Source organism: Nothobranchius furzeri, chromosome 10 (assembly GCF_043380555.1).
Source record: "Nothobranchius furzeri strain GRZ-AD chromosome 10, NfurGRZ-RIMD1, whole genome shotgun sequence".
NCBI classification, from domain to species: domain Eukaryota; kingdom Metazoa; phylum Chordata; class Actinopteri; order Cyprinodontiformes; family Nothobranchiidae; genus Nothobranchius; species Nothobranchius furzeri.
The window spans coordinates 71,639,754-71,653,397 of NC_091750.1; the positions used below are offsets into that span (position 1 = coordinate 71,639,754).

Below are 13,644 nucleotides of genomic sequence, written 5' to 3' on the forward strand. Positions count from 1 at the left end.
TTTCAACCCTTTAACAGAAACATTCCTCTCGTTGCCTCCAGAGTCCATAAATTAATATTTCATGCCTTGCTTTGGTGCTTTCTCAGTTTGGCATGTTGCATTATGAAAACAAGTCTGTAAAGGAGAAGGCGATTGTTTTTATCCATCTGTTCAGTGAAACTTTCCGCGGCGTTTCCTCCGAAGAGTTTTTAAAGTGACCCAAGTGGGACGAGCAGATGTCGACTTGGTGCTACGTTTTACAGTCAGTTAGCTGATGCTCGCTGACGGGTGGGGGGTGATGTTACTTTAATCTAAAAGTTGAGAAGCGTTGTTTTAAACACAAGACCAAATAATGTTTCACCTCAACTGACTTGGTCTTTGTTTCCTCTGTGAAACTTTGATTTATGGTTGATTTATTGTTTCACTGGAAACATTTATGAATACTAAACACATTAAGTCATTATTTAAATGCTAACAACTGTAACGTACCAAGTGGTAACTAGTCGGCCCTTATCGGAGCTAATCTACGGGTTCCTGATACCGAGAGGTCCACTCCACCGGCAGTGTCCATCACGGCCTCTTGACCCCCTGGATCGCACAAGAGCCTCCACATAAGGGTGCGTAGATTCGACACAGATTGCGTCGGATGGTTTCATAAACAAATCTGTAGTTTAACATACAGCCAAAGTATTTTACAACACAGACTCTATAAATTCTCTAAGACACTTAAGAACGGTTGTACTAAACAGGGCTATTCAATTCTGGGTCTCGAGGGCCGGTGTCAGCACGTTTTACTTTTAACCTGCTTCATCACACCTGATTTCAATCAGCAGGTGATTAACAGGCTTCTGCAGAGCCTGATGAGCAGATGCACAGGTGATTCAACCACTGAATCTAGTGTGTTGGACCAGAGAAACCACTAAACTGTGCTGGATACCGGCCCTCCAGGCCCGAACTTGAACATCCCTGTGCTAAACCTTCTAGCTTCCATTACAACATCTCATCCATCACATTCATCCACTTCATATCCATCATGCAATTCTTGTCATGTATAATCATTAGTTTAAGGGAAAAAAATAAATTCATTTTCATAAATTATATACTTGACTCTGTCTGAATTAATACGAAGTGTGTTTATGGTCCCTGAATAAGTAAAGTAACTATAATCGTCTGATTAAACTTCAAAGAACAATCAGATCGATATTTCATATTTATATGGAATTATCACATCCTATATATATATATATATATATATATATATATATATATATATATATATATATATATATATATATAGGATGTGATAATTCCATATAAATATGAAATATCGATCTGATTCATCTTTGAAGTTTAATCAGACGGTTGACCTGGCAGACCCAAACGCATAGTGAGGGTCTGCTGGGAACGCCTGGCAGAAGAACCCCTCAAGACGGTCTTCAAATCCCACCTCCGGCAGAGCTTTGACCGCGTCCCGAGAGCAGTGGGGGACATTGACTCCGAGTAGGCCTTGTTCCACTCTGCGATTGTTGAGGCGGCTGTTGCTAGCTGTGGTCGCAAGGTGGCTGGTGCCAGTCGCGGTGGCAACCCCCGTACCCGCTGGTGGACACCAGAGGTTTGGGGAGCCGTCAGGCTGAAGAAGGAGGCCTAAAGGCGTGGCTGGTCTGTGGGTCTCCGGAGGCAGCAGACGGGTACGGATAGCCAAACGGGGTGCAGCAGTGGCAGTTGAAGAGGCAAAATCTCGGGCGTGGGAGGAGTTTGGTGAGGCCATGGAGAAAGATCATCGATAGGCTCCAAAGAGGTTCTGGCAAACTGTCCGGCACCTCAGGAGAGGAAGGCAGCAACTCGCTCACACTGTTTGCAGTGGGGATGGGGAGCTGCTGACGTCAACTGGGGCTATAGTCGGACGGTGGAAGGAATACTTTGAGGAGCTCCTCAATCCCACCTACGCACATTCCGAGGAGGAACCAGAGCCGGGAGACCTGGGGATGGACTGTCCAATCTCAGGGGCAGAATTTGCTGAGGTAGTCAAACTACTACACAGCGGCGGAGCCCCGGGGGCGGATGAGATTCGTCCTGGGTATCTCAAGGCTATGGATGTGGTAGGGCTGTCATGGTTGACACGTCTCTGCAACATTGCGTGGTCATCGGGGGCAGTTCCTGGGGTGGTGGTCCGAATCTTTAAGAAGGGTGACCTGAGGGTGTGTTCAAACTATAGGGGGATCACACTCCTCAACCTCCCTGGAAAGGTCTACTCCAAGGTACTGGAGAGGAGGGTCCGATCGATTGTTGAATCTCAGATTGAGGAGGAGCAATGTGGTTTTCGTCCTGGCCGTGGAACTGTGGACCAGCTCTATACCCTTGCAAGGGTGATGGAGGGGGCATGGGAGTTTGCCCAACCAATCCACATGTGTTTTGTGGATTTGGAGAAGGCTTATGACCGTGTCCCCAGGGGCACCCTGTGGGGGACGCTCCAGGAGTATGGGGTGGATGGCTTTCTGTTAAGGGCCATTCAGTCCCTTTACCAGAAGAGCGTGAGTTTGGTCCGCATAGCCGGTAGTAAGTTGGACCTGTTCCCGGTGAGGGTTGGACTCCGCATGCAAACAAGTTAATAATAATCAATGATAACAAGTTTAATAAACTTAAAAAGAGGGAAAATGTTACTTTCACTCAATGTTTTTAAGTTAAACTAACTTTTGAGAACTTTTTAAGTTTACACTACTTATTCCAATTAATTATTTTGAGCATTAGGGCATGTTTTGTGTGTATAACCTTAGTCCGGCTGTACTGCAGAGGCTAATTTCCATGCTTCAGGACGCTGGGGCAGAGTTGAGCAGTAGAAATGCAACATTCTCAACCAAGTAGTTAACCTGCTAGTTAGTTAAACCATTTTATGTGCAAAAACCCACTTTATCTATTTCATGAAATCCAGTATTTTGCTGTTACGGTGGCTTTCTACATGGAAGTTAAATACAAATCTGCAGAGCAGCAGCCTGAAACAGCAGCCCAGGTTTTTAAGTCACTGGGTCAGCTGATATTCCCTCAACAAATGTTTTTCCCTGTAAGCTGCACACGCTCCGACCCGCCTCGGATCAAACTCTGGTTCCAAAATAAGCAGTGCTCACTCAGGCGGCGAGCGCAGACTGCTTCTCCCCTCAGAGCTTAGGGAGTGACCTGCAGAGCAGCCGACTGTACTGATAAATACCAGATAGAGCTGGGAGCGATGGGTGAAATGGGCTGGAGGTGCTGGTGTTCGACAGGCAGAGCAAAGACAACAGGATTAGAGCCTCGATAGCATCAGGAGGAGCGAAGGCAGTATCCTGTTAGCTTTTCATTAAAGAAAAACCCTATCGGATCTAAATCAGCTCCTTTAGTACAGCGTTCTTTATAAGGAGTAAAAGGTTTGCATTCAAACGAATGAGGATGTTGAACTAATTTAGACACTTCCTGATAAAACCCCTGTAGCTGAGAAATAAACCACAGCCCTTTTTGAGACATGCTGCTGCCTTTCTCCTTGCTCATTATTGTATGAGGACTTCTGAAATCAAATTTCCCGTCGGTTTGTGACACCTCGGAATCAGCTGTGTGGAATGCTTTCACTCCCATTTCGTGTCAGAATTCTCTGACTTGGGAATGAGCTTGTGGGTAAAATGCTGCTTTTACGTCACGCAACCTCTTTCAAAGATGGGGTCGGGGCAGAAGGTCCTCCGCTGACCGTTGACGTCTTTAGTTGTCAAACAACATGTTCAGTCTTTTTCTTTCTCACTTACATGAGCAAGGGCGTCAGTTTATTTTCAGAATTGCTGGGGACAATAACCATACACTTGAGTGGGGCTTAAAAATTGCTGGGGACAATAAAGTAGGCTAGCACAGCGGTCGGCAACCCGCGGCTCTTCCATCCATCTGATGTGGCTCTCTGTACTTTTAAAATAATGAATGGATATTTAAATAAAATGCTTTATATTTTACTGCATTAATTTTACATCTGTATGCCAATTCTAAATGTAAAGATTGTCTGTAAACCTGAACAGGTCCAACCCGGTCGTACTGTGAGACCGGGTTGACGCGTCACGCTTGTGCGTAATCATGCGCTTCTGAGCTGCTTTCTGACCTTCCCCACCTACAAAGTTTAATTACAACAATCAAACGTGACAGAGCCTGGATTTGTATTCTGAACAGTCTAAACACGTTTTAAAAAGAAACGTATGACAAAAGTGGCACCTGCTCAGCAAAACCACCAACAGGGTGAAAAATACCAAAAATTGAAGGCAGAGACGGGCTACAGCTTCTGGATCCACTTTATTTAATCGTTTTATTGATTATCTTCTTACGAAAGATAACTTTGACGTACACGAGCGACCAGGCGCGTTGCAAGCTTTTCAATAGTGTGGGGGATGTTGTCTGTGCCTAAAATAAGTTCATGTTATTCATCTTGTTAGTTTAATTTCCATAATAGAAGAGCAGGTACGAATTTTAGACGCGTCACGCACGTCTCCGTTTTAAACATGTTTAAACTGTTCAGAATACAAACCCAGGCTCTGTCTCGTTATATTGGTACAACTAAAGTTTGTACAGAATGAAACTTTACATTAAACCATGTTGAAAAGAAAAGGATCCGATTAAATCGTTTCCCCTCACTTACAGTCAGTACAGCGCAGTGCGTGTGGCTCTGGGGTTAATCTGGTTTAATTGTTTCTCTTTGCAACAATCTTCACAAGAAGGCAAAACAGTTAAATGACAGGTTACAGATATTTCCATTTGACTGTTTATTTTGACGGATAAACTCAAGGATGTTGGTTGATTTCCTCCCACTGAAGCGGTCTGGAAACCCGGTCTCTCTGAGGGATGTGTCACTTGGAAAAAATTTATTTTTATGAAATTATTAAACTTTGGCTGAACAGCGCTTGTTCCCGTCTCTAATATGGAGACGCATGACGCATCCAGTCTGAGGCAGAATCGCCTCTTCAGCTCAGAAAGCACCTGTAGAGACATTTGATCACGCACAAAGTTTATGTGGAGCAGAAGCGGTCGGGCCACGGCAGGTGAAACGTTCCTAGCCTACATGAAGTGAAACTGTTTAATTGTAACATTAATATGTTACTGGACACGCTGGTCTGGTTGGTTAGACCAGTGTTTGATGTGGAAAACACACACACACACACACACACACACACACACACACACACACACACACCAATTAACATAATGCTGATAGCGTGGACTAGAAGCCAGGTGATGGTTACGTATTTAAATGATGATCAGGCTGCTGTAAAATGTAATCTCCATCCACATCCAGACACAATTATCCTCTATTCTTTCTCTATTTGCTCTGCTCTTGTCTGGGATGACGTAGCTAATGGTGCGCGCGGCGCGCCTAACTAGCGGCTGATGCACATTTTACGCGTTTGGAGAGGTGGGCTGGATGCTGTGCGTTTACTGGAAGATGGTCCACTTAACGCACGGGTGTAGACTACATATTAATGACAAATGAATGAAAATTAAATTGTGAGTTTTTACTTCATATTTTAGAAATAAAAATGACGGGGGAACACATTTATGACGTGTTTTTAAACGAGATTTTCTAGCGCGACCTGCCTGCTTCACTTAAGTCTCTGCTTATTAAGGTCCGTCCAGAATTACCGTGGCCCACCCAAAAATGAAAACCTGGCGCTGTGCCTGTTATAAACCTCTGCAAATTATTGTTCTTCACTTGATCAAACTCAGACTTTGTACAGCTAATGTCAAGATGTAAAATTATGAATTCAGTCGAGCTCTTCCGTCCCTCTCTCTCCTGCTCTCCTTGAACCCGACATCGGCTGTCAGAATAGGGGAGGTGAAGAAGGAGATGAGGCAAACAGAGTGAGTGCGACCTAAAGAAACCAGACTGGTGTGGAGGTGAGCAAAACAGCTGGAAAAGTGTGGGTGTTGAATCCCCCACGGGTGCGACGCCCATGGTACCGGCTGCTGTCACCTGTTGTGAGCAGCTCTCTGCTGTCTGAGGGTAGGCCCCGCCCACAACGCTGCGCTGCTGTGGCTCCCAGTGTTTTCTTTACTGTGGGAAACGGGTAATAATGGCTCTTTGATGGGAATAGGTTGCCGACCCCCGGTATAAGATCTGAGCTGGTAAAACAAAAATCCTCATCAGCAGGCTTTTTTGAAAGTGGGGGGGACACAGCTGCCAATCACAAATTTTGCCGGGGACATGTCCCCGGCGTCCCCGGTTAAAATGACGCCTATGTACATGAGCACACACACACACACACACACACACACACACACACACACACACACACACACACACACACACACACACACACACACACACACGGACTTCCATTCATTTTTGTGATTTCACTATGCCTAACCCATACCCCAACCCTAACCATAACCAACGCTGATCTATTCCTAACCTTAACCTTAACTAAAACTTAATCCACACTATACCTCTAACCGGTATAGTAAGCTTCTGGTTAGCTTCTAACAAAAATGAGGATAAAAAAAAACGTCCTCGTTTTGTAGGGAAAATGGTCAAAATGGTCCTCAGTATGTGGTATGTACAAGACCCCCCCCCCCCCCACACACACACACACACACATAATGTCATAAAGGTGCACAAAACTAATCCCTTTTTTGTTTTTTTTGTTTTTTGGTTGTAAAATATAATCAAGCTCCTTTCATTACCTTCAGTTATGTGGCCCTGAAGTGGTCCTGGAAATGCACCGAGGCTGTGATAATAGAGCGGGGCAGGTTGTAAACGAAGACACGAGTGGAGAAGAAAGGTGAGCGCAGAGGAAGGTAATTGGAAGAGTGTTTTTACCTTCAGCTTCCAGCGCGCGATACGAGTTAGCAGCCATCCCTGAGCTTTGATGCTCTAAGTAATCACCACTCCAAATGATGGGACTCGTTCTCTTTCATGTTCTGCAGAACCAAATGAGGTCTGGTTGTGTGATCACAGGGAAGGTTTTCAGTTCTTCCTCTGCTCTGCATCCAAACATGAAACCTTTTAGTGCATCAGAAGCTCGGTGGTCCTCATGTTTGGATTTGAGCTCCCACTCGTCGAGGGTGTAGATGTCCTTAATCTTTTTCACCCTTTCTAACACAAAAGACTTTAAATGGTGTTTGTGGCCCAACACAGAAAATTTCTCAAAAATGGGAAAATAAATATCTTAAAGGGGACAAAGAATCCAAACCAACATCTTAATGTTTGTGAATAAAGACAGCTTGGGTGGTCAAAAGTAGCATTGGCAAAAGGTCAAAGTCGTGTGTGACCGACCTTTTTAATTAGAAAGTTTCAAAATGCCAGAGAAAAACTTAGTTTCTGAGAAACCTTATTGTAACGTCAATGTGGAGCACGTCCAATCTGCAGTCTCTAGTGTCCGAGGCCTTCTGGTTTAAACCAACCAATCAGCAAGCAGCTCATTAGCATATTCATGTCCTGGCCAAGTGGGAGGGGCAAACAGCTCTTTTCACAGTTAGGTGGATTCAGGGGGGTTAGAAAAGCCTGTATCAGGGTTCCTGGGACAGATGAAAGCCAAAAGATCGTTTCTTATGCTCCTTAGAGATTCAAAGCTGTTTTAGATTGCTGATAAATGGCATTCTAGGTCCCCTTTAAAACGTACAATAAAAGTGAGACAAGGTTTAAAAAACGTAAACTTTCAAAAAGGGTAAGACGAAAAAAAAATCCTAATTTCTGGTCATTTCCTCTGACAAAGGACTCGGGCGTAAGGAACCTGGTAGATAAGGGTGAATAATTTATTCAACTTTTTCATTTGAAACAAATAAACATCTTTGTTTATCTGATCTAAAGGTTGAGCCCCTAAAAAACAGGAAGCTTGATCATCAGGTTGGATCGGGAACCAGCAGGTGAATAAAATCACCTGGAGCTCCATGCTGTCGATGCAAGATATTTAAAAATATCAAGACATCATCTGTTTCTCTTTTAAAATGTTCCCCATTTTGTTAAAATATTAAAATGTTTTTGTTGTAAAATGAGTCTGATTTCAAAAGTTAACCCTAACTCAAATCAAGTTATTTGCCTTTCAGTAGGATATAGTAGGATTCTTACTCCCTCAGAAACAACCGTCTCATTCCTGAGTTATAAAGCAGACAGCTGATGTGCTTCAGGATGTTTCCAAGTCAATAATAAAACACCAACATCACAGGAGAAGCAAACCTCTGCAGCACTGGGGGATAACTTTCTATTTGTTACAGCAAATCTCCGTCGACTCTGAAGTCATTTGATGGAGGTACAAGCAGTTCGCTCATTCCTAGAGAAAATCCATCTACTTAGCGTATCATCTATTCAGCTTCCCTGGCTGTGGATCTGACCTCCCAGGGCCCAGGCAGCATAAATGCTTCAGATTATGGTCATTTGATCAGCAGCTCAGTAATAAACGTCATGCTGGTCCTCCCTGTCAAACAAATGTCCTCATTTCCATTTGATTTGATGCTTAAATCTGGTGACATGAAAAGGGAGAGTCAACATTAAGCCCAAATCTGTCACCACCTGCAGGCAGATTACATCTCCCTTCACACTGCGGGGTGATCTCTGAAGCTTCGACTGTATGCAGATGCTTTGCTCACATTTGTGTGTTTTTGTAGTCGTCTTGTCACGGTTACATGAACCATTTGGTACAGCTCCGCTGCTCCGAGGCCATCCAGCCACCACAGAAAAACAACTCTGTCACTTCTCAACTCCTGTCATAAGAACAAAACTCATTACTCTAAAGAACTTTGTGTCACCTCCCCCCTGTGAGATCCTGAGCTCCTCACCCTCGATCTGCAAACCGAGGCTATGATTATTCTCTCAGAGGAGAACTCCTCCTCCTCTCTTGCGAGTTGTCAGCTTTCTCCTCAAACATGACACTCACACATCTGCTCACCTCCCATTACTTATAATGCTAATATAGGCATTATATTGTTCTAATTTCCATTTAATGTAAGTCAGGTTTGACTGTTGAATCAGCTTGTTAAGGAGGTGCTGAGTAAGGCAACAGAAATTAGGTTCACACTGGTTATCAACCTGTTCAAAATGTAAAATGAAGACAAGTGCAGAAAGAACACTGGGTTAAAACATCTCAATATCTAAACCAACAACTAGCATCAGAACGTTTCCTCTGTTAACACCTAATATAAACACTAAATTCACCTGATTTAAATTTATACCAGATTTACGCGTCGCGTTGTGAAAATCCTAAACAACAAAATGTTTCACAGTTAGCCCGAAAACTGTAAATCTACAATTTAGACTTCTGAGTCAGGTAGAACAATTCAGCTGGAGGAGAGAGTTACTTCCTGATATTTGGACATCTCTCCTCTGATTGGGTAACAGCAACATGACTCTACCACTGACTTTGTTTGCTCTGCATATCACAAACCTGGAGGAGTTCTGCTGTGTGGTGGAGCTGCTAATGCTAACGGTTAGCTTCTACTAGCTGAGACAACAGCCTTCCCCATCGTGAGCCAAGATGGTTGAGTCCATGAATGTTAGGTGACAGGGTGACGTAGATCTATCAGGATTTTCTAATCCTAGAGTTTCAATGTTTATTTTTTATCAGAAGCTAATGCAGGAGGCAGGTGTAGGAGACTATTTTCATGTTCAGCCTCCATAAATCACTCAGATGGACCCGTTAGAATCAGAAATCATCAATAAAAATGTTTTTTTCAGTAAACCATACCTTTAAACAGTAGCGGTTTTAGGCACGGGCAGACAGGGCAGTTGCCCGGGGCGGCATTTTTTCATGACACAAAAGGGGCGCACAAGCGCTGAGTAAAAAAAAAGGAAATCTGCGCCGCACCGAGGTTTTCTATTATCTGTCATATGACAGTGTCTGGATTGGAAACAGCAAGGTGGCACCCCCTGCAGCTGCAGGCGCTCCTGCTGACTGAGAACGTTCACGTGCACCGTGTGTCTATGAAGAACAGGAAGGGGAGGGGTGCGGCGGGGGAATTCACCTCTGCCTCTTTCCCAAAGGAAATGAGCGCAAAATGAGCGTGCAGGGGCAGAATCAACTGTATTAACATGGCTAAAGTCAATCACATCTTAACGTTCTTCCATATTTCATTCATAATATCATAAACACAGGCCTATCATTCTTTCAGGTTTCTCTGAATTGTGTGAAATGGCCGAATAAAAAAAGGAAAAACAAAACGATTTTGTGGTCACACCCCCATCAAGGTCAAATAGTTTAGTCCTGACTAAAGGAAACTTACTGGGTCAGGAGCCAAACAGAAGAGATGAACATAAAAAGGCTAAAACCACCAGGTGCCCCATTCAGGGGGGAAAAAAAGAAAAAAGAGGAGAAAGATAAAGGTATGCTCTCATGATGCATGTTGCATGATGCATGTTTAACGGTTAAATGCGGTCAACTAATTGCTAACAGAGCTAATAGGGCTGAAATATTGAAACGAATATTCAAATGGTTCGAAAAAAGTCCTTGAATCGTTTTTTACTGATTCAAACTAGGATTTGTTAAATGCTCGCTGCAGCCTGTGGCCTGCCTGAACAACAACAAACACATGTTGATCATGTTTACATAATAATAAATAAAACAACTCTACAAGCAGAAGAAAACTCCCCAGTCACCACTAACTATCCTGTTTATTTATTGCAGATGGCTGCACTGATTATTTTACATGATTTGTTCTGTAAAAGTTGGCATTTTTGGTAGTCTACAGTTTTTTTATGTCAGTTTAAATTACAATTTCAGAGGTAATTCTAAAATATTATGGATCATGATAAAGATCTATTGGAGATCTACCCCAACATTTGGACTGCTCTGCCAGTCACTGTGGCTCAAGTTGAGAGGAGCTTTTCAAAACTTGATCAAGTCATACCCGAGGTCACCTATGTTTCAGGGGCGGCTCACTAACCTGGCTCTGATTAGTATCAATCACTCAGCAGGGGAGCAGATTTCATGTGATGACATTATTGATGACTGCATCAAGGTTAGGTTTTAATTTTAGTTTGTGTTTTCTGTTCTAAGTGCAATGCTGTAGTGATTATCTTTAGTTTGTTATGTGTGAAACATTTTTGCTATTTAGAATATTTATTATCTATTATGTTCATATATTCTTAATATTTAGTTATTGTTTGTTTTTGTATATTTGATTCTATATATTTTGATACAGTATATAATGTATATTGCTTTACATTCTGACAACTTCATTGTAATTAATGTAAATATGTGCAACTTAGAAAAATGAATGTTCAATAGTCGTTCTAATAAAGCATGCCTGTTTGTAGAAAACATGCGTGTGTTCATGCAGGTGGGGTGGGGTGGTGGTGGTGGGGGGGGGGCGTTTGGGGGGGGGGGGGCGCTCAAAGGGGGCCTCGCCCGGGGAGTAATTCGATGTAAAACCGCCACTGCCTTTAAAACTACAGAAACGTAAACACTTTTACCAACGCCTAACAACCAATTAGATAAAACTTCCTACATGATCAATCTGTCACATGTAAAACATAGAAGATAAAACTGCTACAAAAGTAGAGCAAAGCTGCTACTGGAGCCTAGAGGTCCAAGCAGGAAAACAAGAATGCATCATTATTTTTTTCCTTCTAGTGCATCCACAACCATTTCAAAAATTTAAACTTTATCAGATTTAAATTTCCAGAGAAACAAACTCATTCTTGGACTCGAGATTCTTCTGTACTTCAGTAAAGCTACTAACAGCTGGATACTCGTTAAAGACCATACGCACTTAAAGTTTAGGATTATTAAACCAACTTTGGCATCAACAATGTCTGTGTTAGAAATTAACCTCTACTTCAGATTTTGACTTTGTAAAAACTGGAGCATTCAGGAATAACAGCTGGTCCTAAATCCACAACTCAGAACCTCTTAGGACAAAATCATGAACCATTCCGGTTTAAATGGAATGGAATCACATTTGTAAAGGAACTGCTGAGACAGAAACGTAGCTTGGTCATAAAACTAAAACTGTTGAAATACAATAAACTACTGGAATAAGTGGGTTAAATACTCTCAGTTAAAACTTCAGTACTTCTCCTGTTATGATTTTTACATTTTTAATAACCGGAGCACCAGAACCTATGAGATAACCTCTGTGCATCAACAATCTGAATTATTCTGCTAATCAGTGGTAGGGCCAGGCACCGAATTCGGTACTTTTAAGACACCGGCCGAATTCTGTGGTATCTACCGAGGCAACACATTCTCTCACTGCCTGGTGGGGTCTGGGTCCCTGGGCTCTGCTGGGTCCCCGGCGGGGGGTGGTCGCCCCGGGTCACGGGTCATTGGGTCCCGGGCTCGGCCGGCTAGGGGGTGGGAGGCTGTGGGCGGGCCTGTGGACTTGCCGCCGATATTTCCCGGGACTCTGCTGGCTGCTGGTTGTGGCCCCCCGGGGCGATCCTCTGCGCCTCTCAAGGGGGGCGGTGACCTTCCTGGTTGCAGTCTTCTTGGGGTTCCTGTGCTCTGGGGAAGCTCCTGGATCTCTGGGACTTGGAGCTCCCTCCCGTCTCCTACACATCTTTAGGGGGCAGATCTGTGGTCCCTCACACTCTCTGTTGGACGCTCCTATAGAGAAACCTTACATAAACAAGCCCGTGTACACACACAGGTGCTCACATGGTGCTCTCAAAAGTATGGGCTTGGGCACGTTCAACACATGTCTTAAGACTATGGTGGGCACTTAATGCACTGTGATTTATTATTGTGTGATTCTTCAGTTAAACAATGTTGATTATCTATTTCTTCATCAAGTTGATGCAGTGATAGCTTGATCTTGTTGTATTGTTGTTGTGTCCCTTTTGTTTGTATTTTTTTTCTTCTCTCTGCAGGTCTAGTTCTGCAGATTCTTGCTCATCATTGTTTATTTTTGTGGAACCCACCTTTTGTCTTTTCCTTTCTCTTTCACCTCTGACTCCGTGTCTGGTCGGAATTACAAAGCATTCAAAAACAATAACAATAAAGTTTTAAGTATCAGGCGTGACATTAAAAGCAGACGCTTTAATGCTCCACCTGAGAGTAAATCTGTAAGGCTCTTCACCAGCATTCAGACATCAATTTTGTTTGCTTCACAGCCAGACAGGACACACAATAAATAAATAAATAAATAAATAAATAAATAAATAAATAAATAAATAAAACAGACGAAGGGTGACCAAGCGTTTTTTTTCCCGACACACTGGGAGCCCCGACGCGTCGGAAAGCTATGCGTCGTGCCAGTGTTGCTTTCCGACAGCCACGATAAAATGGACATTTCACCGACATTTAACCTCTAACCTCTAGCGATTTAACCTTTCCCTCACCACCAATCTAACATTTACCCAGTTTCTCGTTCTAAATTTCCCGTTAACCATGTTTGAGAGGAACAATACAACTAGAAACAAACTTTTTGCATGCGCAAGTGGGTTAAGGTTAGGATGGGGGTGAGGGGAAGGTTAAATTGCAAGAGGGTAAAGGTCACAATTTGGTAAAATCTCCGTTTTACCGCGGGCGTTGGAAAGCGACGCCATGGCACAGAGCGTCACCTCCTGATGCGTTGAGGCTTCCAAAGGAAACAAACGCTTGGTCACCCTTCGTCAGTTTTAGCCGCTTCGGGTGTGAGAATGTGTTGACCGAGGACAGATTCACGTGATATGAAATGGTGCCTTGTTTCAGTAACCGTCCTTTAACGAGAACTTTGCCAAGATAGACAGCAGCGTGA

General features: G+C 43.3%; 1 protein-coding gene across 3 annotated transcripts in view; it reads right to left on the reverse strand.

Moving 5' to 3' along the window:
* Window positions 1-13,644, reverse strand: part of sgcd (sarcoglycan, delta (dystrophin-associated glycoprotein)) — a 381,774-nt gene that overhangs the window by 32,108 nt on the left and 336,022 nt on the right. The gene's annotated exons all lie outside the window — the stretch shown is intronic.